Source organism: Suricata suricatta, chromosome 1 (assembly GCF_006229205.1).
Source record: "Suricata suricatta isolate VVHF042 chromosome 1, meerkat_22Aug2017_6uvM2_HiC, whole genome shotgun sequence".
NCBI classification, from domain to species: Eukaryota; Metazoa; Chordata; class Mammalia; order Carnivora; family Herpestidae; genus Suricata; species Suricata suricatta.
This window is the reverse complement of record NC_043700.1, coordinates 164,447,796-164,471,428: the sequence shown is the minus strand read 5'-3', so window position 1 is coordinate 164,471,428 and position 23,633 is coordinate 164,447,796. Positions and strand designations below refer to the sequence as shown.

At 41.5% G+C, this 23,633-nt stretch overlaps 1 protein-coding gene across 4 annotated transcripts in view; it reads left to right on the top strand.

The window, feature by feature from the left end:
• The window catches only part of C1H4orf19 (chromosome 1 C4orf19 homolog), a 110,876-nt gene that overhangs the window by 34,563 nt on the left and 52,680 nt on the right, over window positions 1–23,633 (top strand). Inside the window, exon 1 of one of the 4 annotated variants that reach the window (XM_029947589.1) lies at window positions 9,065–9,082. The exons of the other annotated variants lie outside the window; for them this stretch is intronic. The gene's annotated coding sequence lies outside the window, so the exon portion shown is untranslated. Of the gene's footprint in view, window positions 1–9,064; window positions 9,083–23,633 lie in introns of those variants that run through there. 4 annotated transcript variants of the gene reach the window in all.

The following is a 23,633-nucleotide window of genomic DNA, read 5'->3' as shown; positions in this document are numbered from 1 at the left end:
TACACTTCTCCCCTGTGGCAATACACCAATATTCTGAACTTTCCAACGGAGAAATCCCTATTCAAGGATTCCCTTAATCAGCTGATAATGTCAGGGTTTCCCACTGCTGGCTCCTAAACTCTCCCTTCCTAAGGCTCTCATACACCCTTTTCACAGAGTGGGTTCCAGGGACGGTATCCCACCTTACAGGAAAGCCGCTGCCCCTGGCCTGGCTGGGAGTGCAGGTTGTCCACAGTGCGTGGTGGTGGCCCGTTGCACCAGGTGCTTCTGGATCTGGATTCACTGACCGGAAGGGGGATAGTGAACTACTTTGTCCTTAGAAGACCAGGAGTTACCCAGGGGCAACTGGAGAGCCACACACAGCAGTCTGTTGAGGGCTGTGTTTGGCTTTCCCTCCTTTGGAGCCTGATTCTTTTCTACTTCTTCCCCGAGGCTAATAGAATACTTTTGTCTATAATGAACTACACTTGGCATCTGGTGTTCATCACCTAAATGGGCCACTGTCTTTCGGAAGCTGTTCTGTTCCCGTTAGAAAAATGTAGTGAGCTTGTTTCCAGTGTTTTATTAATTTATTTCAACTCAGCTTTTTCCAGATCTTAAACATTTCCATTTTTTAAATTACCATCTGTTTGATTCTTTTAGACTCTAACACTCATCCACATTTATATAAAATTTAGTTTTAAACTCTTCCAAATCAGTTCCCCCCATTGCTAATCTAGAAAGGGGTGCTGTGTCTTTAAATTTGGAGATATTTTGTAATTGTCTTTGAAGTTTCTATTTTCATTTGTTTGCTTTGGGTGGGACGTGGGAAAATATTTGCCTACCTATGGTACTAACCTGCGTGTGTGTGTGTTCACAAATTTCCTTCCCTGAGAAAGGGTGGTAGACAGTTCATTGGTGATACTTTCTCTTTTTACATGTTTCAAACACAAGAATTTCTGCACTAAAATTGGGTAAATTCATTTAGAATCAGGGTGGGATCTAAGAAGATGTCTCTGAGACACTCCAAAAGTGTGAAACTTCAGAAATTAAACACTGGATTTTCTCGTTCCGTCTTATCCCAGAAGCTGCCTTAGTTACATGATCGGTATTTTCATTAGAAATTAGATAGTAACAAAGCACTGATGAACTCTATTATTCTGAATAACATTCTTTGGACATTCCTAATTTGTTTATTCTTAAATAAGTTTTGTAGTGTTCAGGTAGCATCTTTATTTTTGAGTGGCTTGGAGGCAGCCATGTTTGCTTGTTTTTCTTAAGGGAATTAAAATTCCAAAAGCGCAAAAATTCTTAATCACTCATCAGGTATGTATTGAGCATTACCAGATGCCAGACCTACAGAGAAAGTGTAAGTCAGCCTGCCTGGGCAGCCCACAGTGTGCATTTTTTCACGAATGTATAGCCTTAGTGGGCAGAGGGAGTTCTGGAATATCATACTCCCACACCATATACTTGGAATATAAATTCATTCATCATTTGTTGAGCACTAACTACATGCTAGACATTGAGCTATGTGCTGACCAGGATACAGAGGTGAATAATAGAGGCCCTGTCCTCACGTGGCTTGTAATATCAATGGGGAAAGAGGAACATGAAACAATCACATAAATAAAACTAGCATTCCAGCCTGTGGTGCAGCAAGGGAAGGGTGAAAGAATGTATAGCAGGGAATCTGGTTTAGACGGGAGAGGGGCAGGGAAGGTTTTTCAGAGAAAGTGACACGTTGAGACAGGGAGAGCGTGATTCTGGGAGTCAAGAAACCCAGCTTCTAGCTTAAGAGACGCTGGTGACTACTCTTGAGCACGTGCTAACCTCTGGTCTCATTTTCTTTACCACAGAAACCTCTAGGGTTTTTTTCTCTGATCCATGATTAATATGAACTGCTCCCTTACCCGGAAGCTCTGATGGCTCCCGTTGGGCCACTTCTGGAGCTGTCACCACCCAGCCCGGATTCAGTCTGTTCCCAGAAACTGTGTGCTGCCTGCGTCCCTGCCAGGCTGGCCACTGGGGCCAGATTCGGGCAGTTATGCCCAGCTGTCCAACTTCCTGCCCCGCCCCAGCGGCGCAGCTATCTTCCTCCCTATCAATTCTTTCCTCATTCCCTCCATTCTCAGAGGAGAGGTGTTCCTTTTCCTGTTCAAGGTCAGCCTTTTCACATGGACTCCCTCACTTTTCGCCTGGATCCTCTGGGACCCTGCGTCACCAAGTAATAATGCTGCCTCTGTCCTAAATCTTCAAGCTCTTAGCATCCCCTCCTCCCTTCCAAAAAGGAATCAACTCTCTCCTCAGTAAACAAACTTTATTTTTAAATGTTTGTTTATTTTTGAGAAAGAGATTTAGGGAGGGGCAGAGAGATCTGAAGCAGGCTCTGTGCTGACAGCAGAGAGCCCAATGTGGGGCTTGAACTCGTGAACGGTTGAGATGATGACCTGAGCCGAAGTGGGACATGTTACCAACTGAGCCACCCAGGTGCCCCATCAAACCTTTTTTTTAAAAAATAAAACAGAACAGACATCTCTTCTTTGAGCCTCATTCCTCTTCTTTTTGCCCCCCCTCAATTTCCCTTAATATTAAGTGAAATTTAAAAGTCTTAAAGAATTCTTGACTCATTGCTGCCTTTAAATGCAGTTCCTGGTTTCTTACTTCCTAGTTCACTCTTAATTTATAGTTACTGGTTTTCTATCCACATTGTAACATGAAAATTTCACTGATAAAACTTTAATCTCAGCTTTATGGCCGTTAAGACTAACAGTCGTATTTCATCCCCTTACCTGAGAAACGTCCCTGCAGCATTTTAAACAGACATGGATGATGCTGTTCTTTTTAAAATCCTTTCCTTCCTTTGCCTTTCCTCATACTATTATACTTCTCACTCCCGGCTTGTTGTCTGCTCCCACGGCCTGTCCCTGCTTGCCTGCCATCTACTATCACCTGTGACCCTGGGATTTGATGATGCAGGACGCAGTCACAGGTCCTATGCATGCCTGGGAGCTATGACTGTCAGCAGGGAAGCGTGTGCAAAGATTTGAGAGTCCTGTCAAATGGTGACTAGATTCATCAGTTTGGGTCAGTGGCAGATTGTGTAAGAGGTAGAAGAATTAGAGGGCTTAAGAGTTAGGTAACTTGTAAGTTGAGTCTTGGGGACAGAGCAGAGAAGACTGAGCCCTTTGTAAGGTATAGATTCCACAGTAAAGCAAATTATTTTCTTAGGAGATAGTGTTTTCACCCTGGCAAGGTTTAGAATCAAGCATAAATAAGATGAACTAAATAAAACTCCCAAGTATTTATATTTTTAGGTAAGTTTATGAAAGGGTTTGTATTCAATATTTTGTGGGTTTTTTTAATGCTTTTTTTTAAATTTATTTTTGAGAGACAGAGAGAGGCAGGCGAGCAGGGGAGGGTCAGAGAGAGAGGGAGACAAAGAATCTGAAGCAGGCTCCAGGCTCTGAGCTAGCCGTCAGCACAGAGCTGGACACGGGGCTCGAACCCACAAACCGTGAGATCATGACCTGAGCCGAAGCCGGACACTTAACTGACTGAGCCACCCAGGCGCCCCTTCAATATTTTGAATATTCACAGTGGGTAGGATGATTCGTTAATTAGCATGTTAAGTCTTGTGATTCCACTGTAAACTATGCCATTAGCTGATTGATTTTTTAGACTTTGGATCTTTAAGTTGATACTTTTCAGATAGGTTTGCTTTGTTTTCTACTGGATCGAAATGGTTAAGGCAACTGAAGATTTATGTTATTTATGAATTTTCTGGCTTTATAAAATGATTTAAGTGCCGCAAAAGGTTTGTTTATTGGTCACTGAGACACTTTTTAAAAATCAAATATATTACATGTGTAAGTAAGATATTTAAACTGCCCTTTCCTTTAATTACCAAGTTGAAAAACCACTCTTAAAAGGATTGACAGGATTTAGAGAATGGTAAATTGAAGGTTTGTAGATAACTCAAGAGAAAGCTACATTTTTTGGCTGTGTTCTTTGAATAAATAGTAAAAACAAAACAAAAACAAAAAAAAACAACTAGATAGCCCCACATCATGTTAGCCGGGGCCCTAGGAAATTCCCAACACCTTTGTAGCCACCTCCTGTCCCAAGCACTGGTGCTCCTGGGCTCCATCCTCATCATTGTCCTCTAGCTCCCTGACCGACCTCTGGCAGCATCGAAGTGTGTGCGCCGCTCATGGCTCAGGCGGTGCACATGGCACCGAATGCTGTGTCTCCAGCCCTGCCCTTCCCCAACCACAGATTCCCCGGTAACCCCTGCCTGCTGGACAGCTTACAGGTCCTCGGGCCCCTTTAAGCTTAACCCATAGGAAACTGCAGTCACCACAGCCTCACAGCCAACCCCACTGATTGGCTCTCCCTCCCATGACTCTCAGCTGATGACATCACCTTGTTTTCCTTCCCATCAAGCGCAGGACCGTGGGTCAGGCATCTTTGACTCCTCTGGTCCACCACCTGCCAACAGTAGGCACTCAAAACCCAGTCTGCAAATGCAGAGGCCAAGTAAAATACAGATGACATGATGTGTGTGCTAGGATGAGTGGAAGGGCAAGGCCCCATGTCGTGGTGATGGCAGTTAAAATCTGTCAGTGAACAGGAATAGCTAACATTTACCTAGTGCCTCCCTTGTGCCAGGCACTCCAAGTGATTTACATCATCTGACTTAAAGGGGCGACTCAGAGAGGTTAAGCAAGTTGTTCAAAGTGACTCAGTCAAGTTCACCAGCAGACTTTCCTCAGTGTTAGCACCACCCCTCCCAGCAGGTGCTTCCACATTAGGTGAGATGTTCCTGATTTTTATGCGGAGGCATTACTGATGTAACTATGAAGGTCAAATGACACCTGGAAACTCAGAAGTTAGCTTCTAATCATCTAGTAGATAGTTTTTCATTTCCTCATAAAATAATTCACTTCACTTTTTTAGACAGATCAAAACACCAAAGCTTAATGATTTCAAAGATCAATACTGTCACTTACTGAAGATCCATCAGCAGAATCCGTTCTCCCACCTCTTGTACTTGACCTTCTGCTGTTTCTGGAAAAATCCCTCTTGATCTTCCCATATACCACCTGACCAAGAAGGTTGCGTTTCACTCCAAGTGGACACCAAACGCTGGGTTTAGAGGAAACGCAGCCACAAGAGCACCTTTTAAGAAATAAAAATTGAGAAATCGCTCTTCTACCATTTCCTCCTTCCCTCTCCTTTGTACAGTCCATAGAAACAATGCTCCCTTTTTTTTGCCCCCTGCTGAGCACTTCAACCCTAGCACAAAATCCATCAGAGCGATAAAACTGGAATTGCTCCCTTATCTGCATCCACCTCGCCCACAGCCCTCCCCCCCACTCCCAGGGAGGATGAGCCCTCCAAACACAGGCTGCCAAGTACCAGCCGAAGATTGAAACAACAGGAGCCTTTGCTCAAAATATGTATCTTTAAAATAAAAAAACATTCTAGTCTATAGTTCTTATTCCTGAATTAACTCTACCCCGACCCCAAACCAGCGTGCTCCTTCTGCTAAGGTTCTTGAAGTTGGAGAAACTTTTGTCTAGTTCTCTTCAGGAAATTATGTATAAAAATAAGCCACCTTTAGCAATGTGTATGCATTAGTTTTTTAGAAGATCAGTGCCCTTAACATCTTCTGTTTGAGTCACATATGCAAATTTGGAGACCAGAAAGAGTCTAGATAAAGACATAATAATTATATGTGGAGTGCCACCAAATAGATTTCTGGAAAAGAGGTTGTAGTGATTCTTCTAGTAATGTTTAACTAGCACATGAGGGATTTTAATTTCTAGAATTGCGATTGTGGCCAAAACTCAAAAATAATTTTAATTATAGCAAAATAATTTTTCCTCAACTACAAAGAGTAAGAGAAAGGAACTCTTTTGTGTAAGGTGGAAAATAATCACAAAACCTAAGGTATCCTGCGGCATTCAGATACACAGTAATTCAGGAGGAACCGGCCTCCTTCTCTCAAGTGCACAGACCAAAGGGGAACACATTTAGCACATGTTCTCATGCTGTTTATCACCATAACCCTAGGATGGTTAATGTCTTCATTCTCCAGATGGGATGATAAGAGACTATAGTTTATCCTAACTAACGTGATTCTCCTTAATCTCAGGTCTTCTTTAAACTTCTCCGTGGTCACAGAAATCCCTGCTCTGTTCCTTAATCTCTCAACAGATAACATGTTGCCTGTTTCTGTAATCTAAAAGCCATGTCCTATCAACATCTTACTCGTCATTACGAGACGCTGGAAATTCATAAAGTTCACCTCACTCTCCCATTGGATCTCCATGTGTTTATGTATGCATATAGCAGCCATTAAAACAGGTTAACACCGTGGTGAAAAGCACAAGCTTTTAGACACAGCTGGGTTCAATCCCAGCTTTAGAGCTTCTTAACATCCCTGAGCCTCCCATCTCTTTGTAAAATGAGGGTCATCGCTGTGCAAACACGTCCATAGTATTATTTTTGACCTCGAAGCTGGGAATCAAATCAGCTCATGCACATGAAGAAATTGTGATTATTAGCTTGTATGATTTCTGTAATAAAACAGTTCTTAAAAGCACATGTTAAAGATAACGAAGTGTACCACTTTATAATAGCCACTCATGAGAATAGTTATACAATCAAGAAGATGGGCAATAACAGGTGTTTGCAAGGATCTAGAGAAATGAGAACCTTCATACACTGCTGGTGGGAATGTGAAATGATGCATCCAGTTTGGAAAACAGTCTGGCAGTTCCTCTTTTAAGGAGCATAGAACTAACTGTATTACGTAGAAATTCCATTCCTAAGAATATACCCGAGAGAAATGAAAATCTAAGTCCACACAAAAACTTGAACATGAATGCTCATAGCAGCATTATTCATATAATAGCCAAAAAGTAAAAAACTCAAATGTCCATTGACTGATGAATGGACAAATAAAATGGGATACATCCATACAGCAGACTAAAGGAATGAAGGAGATGCATGCTACAGATTGAGAATATTAAGCGAAATTAAAGAATATTAAACGAAGTGGCCAGACAGAAAAGGCCATATATTACACAATTCCATTTATGTGAAAGATCCAGAATGAACAAATTGGATTGGTGATTGCCTCAGGCTGAGGAAAATGGTGATTGGGAGTTCCTGACCAAAGAGTACAAGTCATGAACCCTGAAATCAATCATGGCGATGGCTGTACTTGTGTGTGAATATACTAAAAATGATTGAATTACACACATTAAGTAGGTGAATGGTAAAATATGTGAATTATATCTCAATACAACTGTTAAAATATAATAAAGTGACAGACTTCTAAGTAATTTCAGTTAGCTTGGATCCTTAAAAATTTTTAGAGTACAGGTCTGTAGACATGTGTTAAGTACACCATCAGAGATGTGTCCACCAATCCATGGGCTTTGACTTGGCAGTAGCTTTTGAGAATCTTCCTTGCTGACAGCAGCAGTTTAAAAGTGAGAAGCTTCAACCCTGGTCTTTATTTAATAAATAGTGTTATTGTTTATCTCCTGGTTGTGAAATTGATATGTGCACATTGAGGGAAAAAAAATCAGAAAAGAATGAGATGAAAGCATAAATTAAAGAAAACAGGTAACCTTGTGAATCTGAGAGCAATATTCCTTCATGAGTCCTTTCCAGGTGGGAACGTGTGATCTAGAACTTAGGTTTTAGATATCCAAGTTCTCACACCATGTGCTTTCGTGAACGGCACTTTGCCAGACCCTTCTCGAAAATGATCACCTGGGTGGCTCAGTCGGTTGAGCATCCATCTGACTTCGGCTCAGGTCTTGATCTCACAGTTTGTGGGTTCAAGCCCCGCATGGGGCTCTGTGCTGACAGCTCAGAGCCTGGAGCCTGCTTCGGACTCTGTGTCTCACTCTCTCTCTGCCCTCCACTGCTCACACTCTGTGTCTCTGTCTCTCAAAATAAGTAAACATTAAGAAAAAAATTTTTTAAGATAGAAAATGATCACTTGAACCTGAAAACCCCCATCCAGTTTACATTATACTGCCCAAATGCAGTGATCATCTGTGTTAATTTAAAAACACACCCCCTGCTTACTTTGCACAGCCATCAGAGAGCTCCCCCCACCCCAGCTCACCATTTACACACTATTTTTCTTTGTATATGATTAACATTTATACCAGGTTGTGATCTTACTCAGTATTTACCTGGTTCTGATTTCTCTAAGTCCTAGATACAGACCTCTGGAAATAATGAGCTCTAAGGGAAACGCTGCCCAGATCTCCAGCCTCGGAGACACCAGGAACCGGGCCTTCCACAGCTGGCTCTTAGTATGGGGCTGACCTGCTACATCAGGTGAATATAGTAGCCCATTCTTTGTCAGGAGGGTAAAATGGATTAATTATTTGGCTTCAGTCCACCAAACTAAGGTTAGCCCTTCAGGGAACAAATAATTTTCCCTAGCTTTCAGTCGTCCTTCCAGTAAAAACCTAAAATAATTGCAAATATTATTCAGATAAGGCATCGGGCCTCTAACACTTCTGTTTGTTCACAGTAGAACAGAACAAATTAGTATTTGTAAGACTTATTTGTAATTTGCCTTATAAAGTCACCATCCCGAATTGGTCTTTTAGTGCAAGGAAACTAACTGTTCGTTAAGATGTGCTGCTCCCCATCAGGAACCCATTTCCACAAAGAAACATAACTAGAAACAATCTTATCCTACCTCTGTCAGCACTTTCTAGGTCCCCCTCAGTCAAGGCTTATCTAATATTTTTATTGCTGATTATTCTTTCACAGGAAAGTGTTTTATTTTCTCAGATGGTTATGAGATTTTTTCTTTAAGTATGCCCCATAGTGTCTTTCTTTATTTCTCATAGCACTTTACTTAAGGTCAAGCCCTAAATATTTCTTGATGAATTATCTGTGGGGAGGGAGGGTTCGGGGGGCTTTCCTGCAGTGTGGACCTTTGTGATCCAACTCCACAGTCCTTCTGGAGGCAGGACCACAATCACCCTGTCCACAGGAAAGCAGGAAAGGGCAGCCTGTTTGGAGCCAAACCAAAGCCCGCGGGGCCAGCTGCTGGAAGGTGAGGTGGCCGTTCTTCGGTAGCAGTCTTCCAAGCCCTCTACAGATTTGAAACATTTCAAAAGCAAAAGTTTGAGCACCAACAGCTACGCACCCAGTGCGTGTCTGGGAATTTTCTGGTATCGTAAGACTCCCCTGTGGGCTGCCCCTGCTCACAAGTTGTGAGAAATCCAGTGGTTGAGGGGTAGTAAACCGACAGGTCTTCTGGCCAGTTTTCTTCTCCGCAAGGAGTAGTTATGACTCCTTTTGGGCTGTTTGTGTCACTTCAAAGGCCCTTTAGGCCAAGGCGTGTGTCAGTCCCTCTTTGGCACCACGAGCCACTTCGATAGTTTCTGTTCATGGCTATTCTACATCTGTTGGGAAGAGTCAGTTTTTGCCCATTTTTTACTGCGTTCTTCAGCTTACTGAATGCAAGAGCTCTGGGTACAAATGTTTGGGTCATCAGATGATATGTGTATGTTCTAAATACAAATCTTCTGTTACAGAATTTTAAAAAGCTATACACTGTTGGTATCTCCAGAACTTAGCCCCAGGGTCCTATCCTCTCAATATTCAACTTCTCAAATGGGTGGTCAATTTCAAAGGATGCTAAATTTCAGCAAAACAATGGCATGTTTCTAAGGACCCAAGACCCCTCTCTCCTGCTCACTTCCTTTCTGCGTAAAAGTTCTTGCCACTGAGTTTCAGAGGTGTTCTCCCCAAACCTGAATCAGTAAACTAACTGGATATTTCACAAAGAATGTTTCACAAACTCAGAGTCTGTAGTCTAGAAGAGAGAGATTCAGGTATTAACCAAGTAATCACATAGATGGAAACTTTCAGTAGTGACAAGTACCGTGTAACTCAGTAGTAGAGGGATTTGACCCAGTGAGGGAGGGAAGTGAAAGCAGCTTCTGGAGGAAGATAAGGGGACTCAGCCAAGAAGAAGGCACAGCAGGAGCAAGATAATGTGGGTCTAAAAGAAGACCTGTGAATATGGAACCCAGAAAGGAGGATAGTTCAAGAGAAACTTAAAGACATGAGTAGGAATCTTGTCCTCTCTCATCTTAGGAGCAGTGGGAAGCTGCTCAAACGTCTCTAAAGTCAGGGAGCTGGCATGATCCAGCCTGCGGTTGGCACGGACTCCGCTGGGGGGATTGTGGAGAGCACGTTACCCTCCAGTGTGGGCAGACCAGTTAGGAAGGCTTTGCAGTGGACTGAGCAAGAGACCTGGGAAGTTTGGTCTGGGCTTCAGTGGCAGTTCAACAGAGAGAAGTGAACTAGTCCAAGAAATATTTCTGTTCAAGATACAGTCACTGGGAATTGGTAATGGATTAGAAATCAAATGTAAGGGAAAGACAGGTGTCAAGGGTGACCGGGAGATCGAATGAATCCTGCTAATGTGTGAATTAGTGCCTGAAAGACTCTGAGAAGTTCGGCAGCAGCTAAGGCAGCACGTCCCACATTCCTCTGAGCTCAGAATCCCCCCCCCCCCCCCCCCCCCCCCCCCCCCCCCCCCCCCCCCCCCCCCCCCCCCCCCCCCCCCCCCCCCCCCCCCGCTTCCTTTTCTGGTAACAGTTACTAAATTCCCTAGAACACAGTTCAGACAACTCTGAGTTAGCCTATGTGGGCGTTTACTTTGAATAATTCCAAATATTCTTCGCATTTTTTTTGAAACCCCTGTATTAGACTTCTAGGGCCGCCATAACATAACACCACAGACTGGGTGACTTAAGCAACAGAGATTTCTTCTGTCCGGGTTCTGGAGGCTGGGAGTCGGAGATCAGGTTGTGGGCAGTTTGCTTCTCCTGCTGCATCTCCTGGGCTTGCAGGCGGACACCCTCTGGATGCCTCGGTACAGGCTCAGCCCTCGTCTGCTTGTTGTCTGTGACCCAATCTCTTCTAATAAAGACACCAATCTAATTGGATTAAGACCCACCCTAAGCATCTCATTTTACCTTAATTACCTCTTTAAAGGTCTCCTTTCCCAATACAGTGGCATTCTGAGGCACTGAGTTATAGCTTTAACATATGAACTGCAGGGGGAAGGGGGACAGGAAGGTGGGGGTTGGGGGGGACAGTTGGCCCACAACAACCCCAGAGGCTTAAAGTTCTCTTCTAGAGCTAGTACCACCACTGAGCATCCTCCCCTATACCACATCCAAGGTCTGGTGCCCCTGTGTCATGCAGAGTCATCCTGAAATGTTTCCATCATCTGCTCTCTCCCAGCACACACAGTGGCAAGATTTTTGTTACTCAGACTTATTAGTAACCCTATAAAAAACCAACAAAAGGTAAGCAAAAAAAATGCAGCGTTCAGTATTCCTCTTATCAACCCCATACCCAGATAACCAAAGACGGAGATGTTAGTGGAGAAGAGAGAGAGTTTCTGGATTTTTCTTCTTATCCAGTGAGATCAGCATTTCACCATGAAGGCACACAGCACACAAGGGCAGGTGAGCAGCCGTCTGCCCAGCTGCCCTGTGCCTGCAGTCAGGCATCTGTGAGGCCAGGTCTCCTGGGGCAGCAGGGGGGCGACGGCCGAGTGGGGAGAGCAAGCAGTTTGCAAGATGCCGCCTCTCTGCCCAGCAGGCCGGTCATTGAACGTTTCTGCTGCTCCTGGGAGAATGGCTGAGAAGATGATGCCAAGAGATGGTACTATTTTTAAAAAACAAAAAACCAGGGCGCCTCGGTGGCTCAGTCGATAAAATGTCCAGCTTCAGTTCAGGTCATGGTCTCGCAGTTCCTGGGTTCAAGCCCCACGTCAGGCTCTGTGCTGACAGCTCGGAGCCTGGAGCCTGCTTCCAATTCTGTGTCTCCCTCTCTGCCCCTCCCCTGCCCATGCTGTCTGTCTGTCTGTCTGTCTGTCTCTCTCATAAACATTTTAAAAATATTTTAAAATAGAACACTCTGTACATGTAAAAGTAAGACTGTAACTAGCAAAGATGATCAAAACAGTACAGATGTATTGAATCAGCAACTCATAAAAGCTACCTGTGACGTGAATATTTTATTTTGTATACTATCTCATATTCTGTATTCTCCACTAAAGTCACCTTCAGTTTTCCTGTGTATCTAGTTTCATCCACCCTTTTAAATGTCATCACATCATCTTATTGGAATCAAGTCCTAAATGAATTGCAAACCAATGAAAAGTGCCTGCTGATTTGCTGATTATATACAATTTGTGTTAGGGAATGAGCCAAAATTTCTTTTCCTCCCCAGTCCTTTGAAGTCTCAAAGTCTATCTGCTGTTTTTTGCAACCTGGATACCACTAATTGAGTTTTTTCTGAAATGCTTCTCCTGTATTATTCCAACGAACAAGACAGGCAGAAAATGCTTGGTTTACACTTCAGTCTAGAATAGATTGTTCGGCCTGGCTTCACAAAAAACCGTCACTCTCTCCACAGTGACAGCACGGGAGGGTCCATGAAAATGAAATGAATAGAACAGATCTCCCTGAAATCGTTCGACACGGGGTTGCTCTGGCTGGGCCACTTCTGATAGCTGCCCCCTCACATAGCCAGTACCGCGGACACCATTACATGAATCAGGTTTGAATATGGCCTCTAGCCATGGCTCAGAATAAAGGAGAGCCCAGAGACTGATTATCGTCATTCGAGGCTGGTGTATTGTTTTGTTCCTAGTACATACCTAATCCATAGATTCTTTCTAGTGCCATCGCAGCTGCTCCAGTGCTCCTAAGATCTCATTAGACCCTAAGATCCCATCCAGCTTTTGCCACATTAGTGCCTTGACGTTTCGTCAGTCTTAAAGTTCAAAGCCCTGCTCTCTCCTCACATGGGTGGCTCTGCAGGTACCAGGAGTTGTGAGGACGAGGCAGCCTGGTAATTACACTGTTTACTGACCAGTTTCACACAAAGCCAAACCAATCCCAGGCACGCCACCAATCAGCCTTTAGGGAAATGGATTCCAAAAAGCTTCACTGAAACCACTTATTTAGTGACACTCAGAGACATTGAATCACTCTACTGAGCGAGAAATACTTAGACCAAACAAGCAAGAACCCAGGCTTTCAAACACCTGACCTTTGTCAAAGGTTTATTGAGAAAGGAAAGCCACAAAAGAGCTGGGGGTGCCCAATCCAGGCAGCCTTTGTCACACCACTTTACCAGGTGACGGTGTCCTATGACATTGGAAAAGAGCTTAAGAAAAAAAAAGAAGGAAGAAGGTTTGTTTCTCTGTAGTAATTGGATTAAAGTTACTGTTCCTTTTTATGACTTACAGTGTGTATTTTCTTTCTCAAGTATGTTTTCCTTCTCCCACTTGAGCTCATTATGCCCAAACACACACACACACACACACACACACACACACACACACACACACACACACAGAGTGCCATGGCTTCGTACCGTATTTAAATAATACATTCCCCTAATAATACCTGCCATCACAGATGTTGTCCTCCTCTGAGACATCTGCTTGTTCTAGTCCACGGCTGTCTGGAACTTCTGAGGATGTGACTCAGCCCAGAGCCTTTTGTTAAGCAATCAAGAGAGCCGTTAGCATCTCTATGTGAGAAGAACATGTGAAAAGTAATTAGTGTAGTGCCTGGGACAGTCCCCCCTGATCCAGAAGTGGTGGTGGCCACATAGCAGTGATCGATGCTGCTTGTCACTGGACAGAACCGATGCCTGTGACTTTCTAGGATCCATTTGCTAAAATAGGGCAAGAACCAAATGAAATGCTTTGCTTGTTTCGAAGTACTTTCTTCGCCCAGAGATGAATTAAATACTTCGGAAAGCAAAAAAAAGGTTCACCCACACACGGTCACGTCCTTCAGAATGAGAATTTTTCAAGTTGCATAAAAGCTGGAAGAATTACACGTGAACTGCACTCAGTATCTAGAATCTGCAGGTAACATTTTACATCTTTTCCCTATCACCTATTGAACCGCCTCATTATCCATCAATCTGTTTTTTAACTGCACAGGTTAAACTCTATTTCAGAGTATTGTAGACATCAGTTCATTTCAAACATTACAGTATATATTTCATTAACCATGAGTTCAGTTTTTACTTATGGTTCTCTTTTTTCTTTTCCCTCTTCCCAACCTGTCCCTCTGGTATCATTTACATACAGTGAAATACACAAGTCTAAGTGTGCAGTTTGGTGAGTTTGGGCAGCTACATGCAACTGAGTACCCCACCTCCCCGTCAGGATAGAGAACATTATTATCACCCCAGGAAAATCCCCCGGTCCCCTTAGTCAATCCTCTTCCTCACCACCATCAAGTCAGACACTGACTTTTTCATCACTGTAGCTTAGTTTGTTCAAAACTCCAAATAAGTCATACAGTCCACAACTCCACCTTTGTGTAAAGCCTTTATTCAGCATGTTTTTGAGTTTCATTCATGCTGCTGCATATTCTTTTTTATTGCTCAGTAATATTTCATTTATAGTATTCCAGTGTATTGTACTGTTGATGGACATGGAATCCTTTCCAGTTTGGGGCTATGATGAATAAAGCTGCTAACAGTACTCTTGGACAAATCTTTATATGGTTGTTTTTTTCTTTTCCTTTCTCCTGGGTAAATATCGACTAGTCATGTTGCTGAATCAAAGTTGCTTCCTATCCTTTGTATCCATGCCTACTGGGCTGAGATTTTCTAAGAATAGCAACCCTTCATGCATTCAAATCCAGAATATTCTTTTCTACATACAGTAGCAGAACAAGGGGCAATAATAGTTATTTTTAGGCTCTAACCATTCTCATTATCCCTTTGTCTGGAGATGGTGCATATCCCACCGTTGTGTTGGCGTGTTGGTATAGGAGGTGCTGGTGGGAGAAACAGCTCTTTGGACACTGGAGGCAGCTCTCATTTTTAGGTAGCCTCTACTGCACAAACACTGTTGATGCTACACCCTCCATCATTTCAATCCTATTCATCATGTATGTCAAACAGAAAAGAGCAAATTAAGAACCTCTATCTCTTACCTATGGGCTAGTTGCAGAGTTCACCTGGTCCAGCAGCATTGCTCAACTACATGTTTCCAATACCTCGGCCCTCCTCTGTTGCATCCATTTTAAACCTTGTCTCTGATCGATCTCTGACCCAGTCACCTTCCACCCCTCACTCCTAGCACTCCTTCACATTACGGTTCTTGGCCAGGGTCACATTTGCCCCCCAAGTGACCATGCTTTTGACTCTCATGTAGTCAGGATGGAAGCTATTAGCTTATAGTGGAATGTAATTATCAATTTAAAATTTATGATATAGTAACTTATGCTCCCTTATAAATGCATTAAAAAGGAAGATCTAGCAGGAAGTCTAATAACTACCATAGCTACAAGGATAAACAATATTTTGAAATCTGCAACTCCTTTTAATTTTTTTAAATGTCTTTATTTTGGGGAGAGAGAAAGAGACAAAGTGTGAGCGGGGTAGAGTCAGAGAGAGGAGAGGGAGACACAGAATCTGAGCTGTCAGTGCAGAGCCCCATATGGGGCTTGAACTTGTGAATCACAAGGTCATGACCTGAGCCAACGCTCAACCAACTGAGCTACCGAAGCATCCCTTTAAAACTTTTTTTAATGTTTTTATTTATTACAACTCAATGTAATATGAAAACATCTGTGATATCTATTAGAGATGAAGTCAGAGGAACTGCTGATGATGCTTTAGTTTGATGCCTACATTAGAATTGAAGAAAATGCCTAATTTTAGTTAGTGGTTAGTGAAGAGGAGATGGGACTTTTCCTCATTTAAGTTCACAGATGCCCTGAATTCTATCCATGAACCCCTTGCAGCTCTGCAGCTTAGAAACTTCTACCTTCAAAGAGATTACCAAAAAAACCTAATTTATCTATGTCTGCACCCATCTTCTCTTCCTTCCCTCTTCGAACAAGAATAGATGTCCCTCGTCAGAGTTCACTTGCAGAAAACAGAAATTACATTAGCTGTTGCAAGCAAAATGAAATCTAATACCAGGAACTAAATGCCCACGACATCCCTGGAAGGACTGGACTAGCAAGGTTCACAACACTAACACCAGCACCACAGGACCAAGTCTTCCAGGAAACTGCTTCCTTGTACACAATCTAAAAGGAGGGGGATTGGAAATGGACAGTGGGACACTTGGTCCCAGGAGCACTGCCTTAGCTGGTCGTCGCCAGTAAGCTGTCACAAGTGGTGCCATGCTTAGTGGATCCACCTAGGCAAAAAAAAAAAAAAAAAAAAAAAAAAAGGCCCAATTCTGCCCAATAGTTCTGCCCTTTGCTATCAGCCAGCACCTGGACGCTGGACACTGGAACGGTGCCAAAGAAAAACAGCATGTGTCCACTAAGGACTTGCCAACAGAAAAAGCAGAAGTACACTTGTAGGACCTCTGCCTCTCTGCCTCACTTCCTTCCACTTTCTCATCTTGTGCAGGACTGTCTGCGTCTAAGTCTGTGTGGGAGCCCTCCTGCGATAAAGTCTGGGAAATCTTCCCCTTTTTCTGTCTAGACTGCAGAACTGGAAGGCGCAGAAGATGAAGACACTGAGCCCCTGAAGGCCCTCCACTTTATACCTCACTCCTCTCTAAGGCGCGTTAATACTTCGCTCTCCCTGCCTGCCTGCTAATGGACCTTACTTAGTTACGGCCTTTCCTGCATCTTCAGCTCCCTTCTTCCAACCATCTCCTTACACCACATCCAAATCACTTGAAAGCTTTCCCAATTTAAGCAATTCTCCCCTTAATCCTACTTCCTTCTTCCTATCTCTCGTCTTCCATTCAGAGCCAGTTTTCTTCTAAGGATTGTTGCGCTTAGTGTTTCCGCTTCCTTACCTCCTACTACGGGTTAACCTGTAACTACCTATGTTCCACGTTCACTATTCCACGAAAACTGCCTTTTCCAAGTTACCAGTTACTTTCTTGGTGCTAAATCTAAGAGACATTTACAGGCATACCTTGCTTTATTGCACTTCTCTTTATTACTCTCTGCGGATACCATTTTTTTTTTTTTTTTTTTTTTTTTACAAATTAAGGGTCTGTGGCAACCCTGTGTTGAGCAAGCCTATACATCATTTTTCCGATGACATTTTCTCACTTCATGTCTCTGTGTCATATTTTGGCAATTCTCACAGTATGTCAAACTTTATTATTACTGTATTTGTTATGGTGATCTGTGATCAGTGATTGTGACTTGCTGAAAGCTCAGATAATGGTTAGCATTTTTTAGCAAAGTATTCTTTAGTTAAGATATGTGTATTGGGTTTTTCTTAGACATAATGCTATCGCATACTTAATAGGCTATAGTATAGGGTAAATATAACTTTTATATGCACTGAGAAACTAGAAAATGTACTTGACTTGCTTTACTGCAATATTCACTTTATTGAGGTGTTCTGGAATCAAACCTGCAGTATCTTGGAGATATCACCTGCTTCCATTACTATTCTCTTTAATTGTTTTCACACAAAAGATCTCACATATTTGTTACTGAACAGATCTACTAGTACAGAGGCATAAAAACAAACAGAAAAAATCATTTTCCTAATACAACTTATCCAACTGCTCAGACAGTGGTGATGTTTTCAGCTTGATATGGAAAGACAGGTGCTCGCAACCTTGATGACCGCATAAATGCACGTGCAATTCTTAGAAACCCACTTGGGTTCTTCTCCAATGTCTCTTCTTGGAGTTCTACCAGGTTTTCTTACCAGGTTTCATCTAAATCCATTACAGAATGGAACAATCCTTTTTTGTTTGTTTTTGGCCAGAAATCACTGGATCCTGAAAGTTGTGAGAAGTCACAGCAAGAAATGGAGTCACCCCCTCCCTCTGCTTTTTTTTCTTATTCTTCTGATTGCAGTTTGTGACTTTCCTTTATAATTTTGGGGTTTTTTTTGTTTCTTTTAGTTTGGGAGGCTTTTTGAAAACCATTAAGTGGCATTCTTCAGGAATCGGTTTTATTCTTTAATTCTATATACCTACTGACTCTATTTTCTTATTCAGTTTCGTAGCCCTATTTATTAGCTATGATGTTGGTAACTGAAATCTGTACATCACGCCCACAGCTTTTTCTGAAGCTTTTGGCCAGTGTGTACAACTGTCAGCGAACACCTACCTTTGAATGTTTGTTAGTCCCATTAGAAACAGAGTATACTAGGGGCGCCTGGGTGGCTCAGTCGGTTAAGCTTCCGACTTCGGCTCAGGTCATGATTTCACGGTTCGTGAGTTCGAGCCCCGCGTCAGGCTCTGTGCTGACAGCTAGCTCAGAGCCTGGAGCCTGTCTTCGGATCCTGTGACTCCTTCTCTCTCTGACTCTCCCCTGCTCACGCTGTCTCTCTCTCTCTCTCTCTCTCTCTCTCTCTCTCTCAAAAATAAAAACATTAAAAAAATTAAAAAAAAAAAAAAGAAACAGAGTATACTAAAGTGAGTTGGTATATTCACTTCAAGCCTGAACCTCCTTATTTCCATCACCCAGAGATAAAGTGAATCACAGTCCTTTTTTACCTGAGATACTTCCGATTGACCCCAGTCCCTGCATCATTTGCATAAGTTCTGCCTTATTCTCAAAAGTGACCCAATTGGTGCTGCACTTGAAAACTTGCATTAAAACTACATTTGGGGACCTCTTTATGTACATAACTCTTTTTTAAAAAGGAAGATAAAAAGAGAATGTTTTATCTCATAGAATTTTTAAAACACAACTTATACTTGTAATGTGCTGGGAAAATTAAATACAAAGCAAAAATTAAAAGTAGCCTGAAGTCCAGGGGCACCTGGGTGGCTCATTCGGTTAAGTGTCCAACTCTTGAAATCAGCTTAGGTCATGATCTCAGTTAGTGAGTTTGAGCCGTGCGTCAGGCTCCGTGCTGGCAGTGCACGGCCTGCTTGGGATCCTCTCTCTCCCACTCTCTCTCTACCCCTCCCCTGCTCACTCACTCAATCTCTCTCAAAATAAATAAACTTCTTAAAAAAGTAGTCTGAAGTCTGAAAATAAACAGGCAGAAGTCATTAAGAAAATGGTAGAACAAGATAACAAAAGAGAGATTCAGTATGTAGAATAAATGTAAATGGTTAAACTTCTCTATTAAAAGCTAGAAACTTGGAGTGCCTGGGTGGCTCAGTTGGTTAAGCATCCAACTCTTGGTTTTGGCTCAGGTCACGATCTTGCAGTTCCTGATCCTGAGCCCTGCATCAGACTCTGCTGACAGTGTGGAGCCTGCTTGGGATTCTCTATCTTCCTCTCTCCCTGTCCCTCCCCTGCTTGCGCTGTCTCTATCTCTTTCAAAATAAATAAGCATTTACAAAAAATAAACAAAAGGCAAAGACTTTTAGGTTGGGTCAGAAAGGAGTAATGTCAATTGCTGTTTGCCCAGAATAATGTGACAAAGAAAATAAACAATAAAAGGAGAGGCAAAGATAAGGCAAATAAATGCAACACAAAGAAATTAGGGACTGCAGGTTAATATCAGAAGAAATGCATGTAAAGAGGAAAAAAAACATTTTAATTTTTGATCAAAATAAAATTATGGCTTTGTGTATGTCAAATAACTTTCAAATACAAGCATTAAAAAGGCAAGAAGGAAGAAATTGAAAAAAAGAAATGTAGAGGGAGAATTTAGCACAAGATATTCCCTGAATCTGTGGAGTAGACAGGTACTGTAAAAATCACCCTTATTAATTCTTTCCAAAATGTGCTTCAGAAGAATATTCTCAGCCAGCATCATATGATACATTCTATCTTTGTATAGAGACTGCCAATAAGGATATTTCATGGTTAAAAAAAAAAATGGGTCAATTTACACAAAAATTACAAGTTCATCCTATCAATCCCAAAGTGGCTTTTGTTTTCATTTGGGTATATTCTCTTTGATTATTTACATATGTGTTTATATGAACATTTATTACTTGTTAAAAGAAACAATTATATTTTATATGCATACCTGCATTATTTCCACCTAGTGTTATTTTTTCCTTCTCCAATTTATGAATATATCATTATTTAGTTAAATATACTTTTATTTTTGAGCATTAAAGTTGTTTAAAACATCCTATCATATTAAAAATAAAAACTAAGTGGACCACCCTTTTTCAGAGATTTTTGTTCACCTCTCTGATTCTCTGATTATGTTTTTTGGTTAGACTGTAATTTTCAGCAAAAGTTATTGACATGTTAAAGGTTCCTTAACACTGGTTGTTATTTTAAAAAAATGTCAACTTATTAGACAAAAGTGTTATCCACTTATTTACATTTATTTATATCTATAGTTGAATGATTTTTCATATTCATTAGTTGTTAATTTAATCTTTTAATAATTGATCATGTCCTTTTTTTGTTTGTTTTGGTGTTTAATAAATATGCTACTGAACTAAGTATCCTTTTAAATTTAAGGATAGTAATCCTTTATTGTCTGTGTCAAATATTGTTTTATCTAATCTTTGTATTTTTGTTAATGTTTTTTAAAGTGAATAATGTTTGCTTCTTGTGTAATTTATTAATCTTTTATTTTATGTTTCTTCCAGACCCTTATTTTTTTTCCTGTTTCAGAAAAAAAATTTTATATAGTTTATTGTCAAGTTGGTTTCCATATAACACCCATTGCTCTTCCAAACAAGTGCCCTCCTCCATGCCCATCACGCCCCTTCCCCTCTCCCCCCTCCCATCAACCCTCAGTTTGTTCTCAGTATTTAGGAGTCTCTTATGGTTTGCCTCCCTCCCTCTCCTTAAGTATTTTTCCCCTTCCCCTCTGGTCCTCTGTTAAGTTTCTCATGTTACACTTATGAGTGAAAACATATTGTATCTGTCCTTCTCTGCCTTGCGTATTTCACTTAGCATGACACCCTCAAGGTCCATCCACATTGCCACGAATGGCCAGATTTCATTCTTTTTCATTGCCATGTAGTACTCCATTGTATATATAAACCACATCTCAGTCCATTCATCAGTTGATGGACATTTAGGCTCTTTCCATGATTTGGCTATTGTGTACAGTGAACACATTGGAGTACATGTGCCACTATGCATCAGCACTTCTTTATCTCTTGGGTAAATCCCTAGCAGTGCTATTACTGGATCATAGGGGCATTCTGTTGTTATTTTTTTGAGGAACCTCCGCACTGCTTCCCAGAGGGGCTGCACCAGTTTACATTCCCACCTACAGTGTAGGAGGGTGCCTGTCTCTCCACACCCTCGCCAGCATCTATAGTCTCCTGATTTCTTCACTTTAGCCATTCTGACTGGTGTGGTATCTCAGTGTGGTTTTGATTTGTATTTTCCTGATGATGAATGATGCTGAGCATCATTTCATGTGTCTGTTGGCCATCTGGATGTCCTCTTTGAAGAAGTGTCTGTTCATATCTTCTGCACATTTTTTCACTAGATTATTTGTTTTTCAGGTGTGAGGTTGGTGAGTTCCTTATACATTTTGGATACTAGTCCTTTATCCAATATGTCATTTGCAATTATCTTTTCCCATTCCATAAGTTGCCTATTAGTTTTATTGATTGTTTCCTTTGCAGTGCAGAAGACTTTTATCTTGATGATGTCCCAATAGTTCATTTTTGCTCTTGATTCCCTTGCCTTTGGAGATGTGTCAAGTGAGAAATTGCTGCAGTTGAGGTCTAGGAGATTGTTTCCTACTTTCTCCTCTGGAATTTTGATGGTTTCCTGTCTCACATTCAGGTCCTTAATTCATTTTAAGTTTATTTTGTGTATGGTGTAAGATGCTTTTGTTTCATTCTTCTGCATGTTGCTGTCCAGCTCTCCAGCACCACCTGCTAAAGAGGCAGTCTTTTTTCCATTGGATACTCTTTCCTACTTTGTCAAAGATTAATTGGCCATACATTTGTGGGTCCAATTCTGGGGTCTCTATTCTATTCCATTGGTCTATGTGTCTGTTTTTTTGACAATACCATACTGTCTTGATGATGACAGCTTTGTGGTACAGCCCAAAGGCTGGGATTGTGATACCTCCTGTTTTGGTTTTCTTCTTCAATATTACTTTGGCTATTCAGGGGCTTTTGTGGTTCCATACACATTTTAGGATTATTTGTTCTAGCTTTGAGAAGAATGCTGGTGCAATTTTGATTGGGATTGCATTGAATGTGTAGATTGCTTTGGGTAGTAATGACATTTTAACAATATTTATTACGATCCATGAGCATGGAATGTTTTCCTATTTCTTTGCATCTTCTTCAGTTTCCTTCATACGTTTTCTATGGTTCTCATCATACAGATCTTTTACATCTCTGGTTAAGTTTATTCCTAGGTATTTTATGGGTTTTGTACAATTGTAAATGGGATCAGTTCCTTGATTTCTCTTTCTGTTGCTTCAGTATTGATGTATGAAAAAGCAACTGATTTCTGTACATTGGTTTTGTACCCTGAGACTTTGCTGAATTCATGGATCCATTCTAGTAGGCTTCTGGTGGAGTCAGTCAGGTTTTCCATTTAGAGTTTCATGTCATCTGTGAAAATTAAAAGTTTGACTTCATCTTTGCCAGTTCTAATGCCTTTTATTTCCTTTTGTTGTCTGATTGCTGATGTCAGGATTACCAGCACTATGTTAAACAACAGTGGTGAGAGTGGACATCCCTGTTGAGTTCCTGATCTCAGGGGGAAAGATCTGTTTTTCCCCATTGAGAATGATATTAGCTATGGGCTTTTCATAAATAGCTTTTATGATTTTTAAGTAAGTTTCTTCTATCCTAGCCTTCTCGAGGGTTTTTATTAAGAAAGGGTGGCTCAGTCGGTTAAGTAGCCGACTTCGGCTCAGGTCATGATCTCATGGTTTGTGGGTTTGAGCCCTGCATTGGGCTCTGTGCTGACAGCTCAGAGCCTGGAGCCTGCTTCAGATTCTGTGTCTCCCTCTCTCTCTGACCCCGCCCCCACTTGTGCTGTCTCTGTCTCTTGAAAATAAATTTAAAAACATAAATTTTTTAAAAGATGCTGTTTTTGCATCTATCAACAGGATCATATGGTTTTTGTCTTTTCTTTTATTAATGTGATGTATCACATTGACTGATTTGTGATTATTGAACCAGCCATGTAACCTAGGAATGAATCCCACTTGATCATGTTGGGTAATTCTTTTTATATACTGTTGAATTTAATTTGCTAGTATCTTGTTGAGGATTTTTGCATCCATATGTATCAAGGATATTGGCCTCTAGTGGCCTGTAGTTCTCTTTTTTTGCTGGGTCTCTGTCCGGTTTGGGAATCAAAATAGAATGAGACCGGAAGTTTTCCTTCCATTTCTATTTTTTGGAATAGCTTGAGAAGAATGGGTATTAACTCTGATTTAAATGTCTGGTAGAATTCCACAGGGAAGCCATCTGGCCCAGGGCTGCTATTTGTTGGGAGATTTTTGATAACTGATTCAATTACTTCACTAGTTATGCATCTGTTCAGATCTTCTGTCTCTTCCCATTTGAATTTTGGTGGTGCATGTGTGTTTAGGAATTTGTCCATTTCTTCTAGGTTGTCCAGTTTGTTAGTATATAACTTTTCATACTATTCCCTGATAATTACCTGTATTTATGAGGGATTGGTTGTAATAAATCCTTTTTTATTCATGATTTTGTCTATTTGGGTACTCTCTCTTTCCTTTTTGAG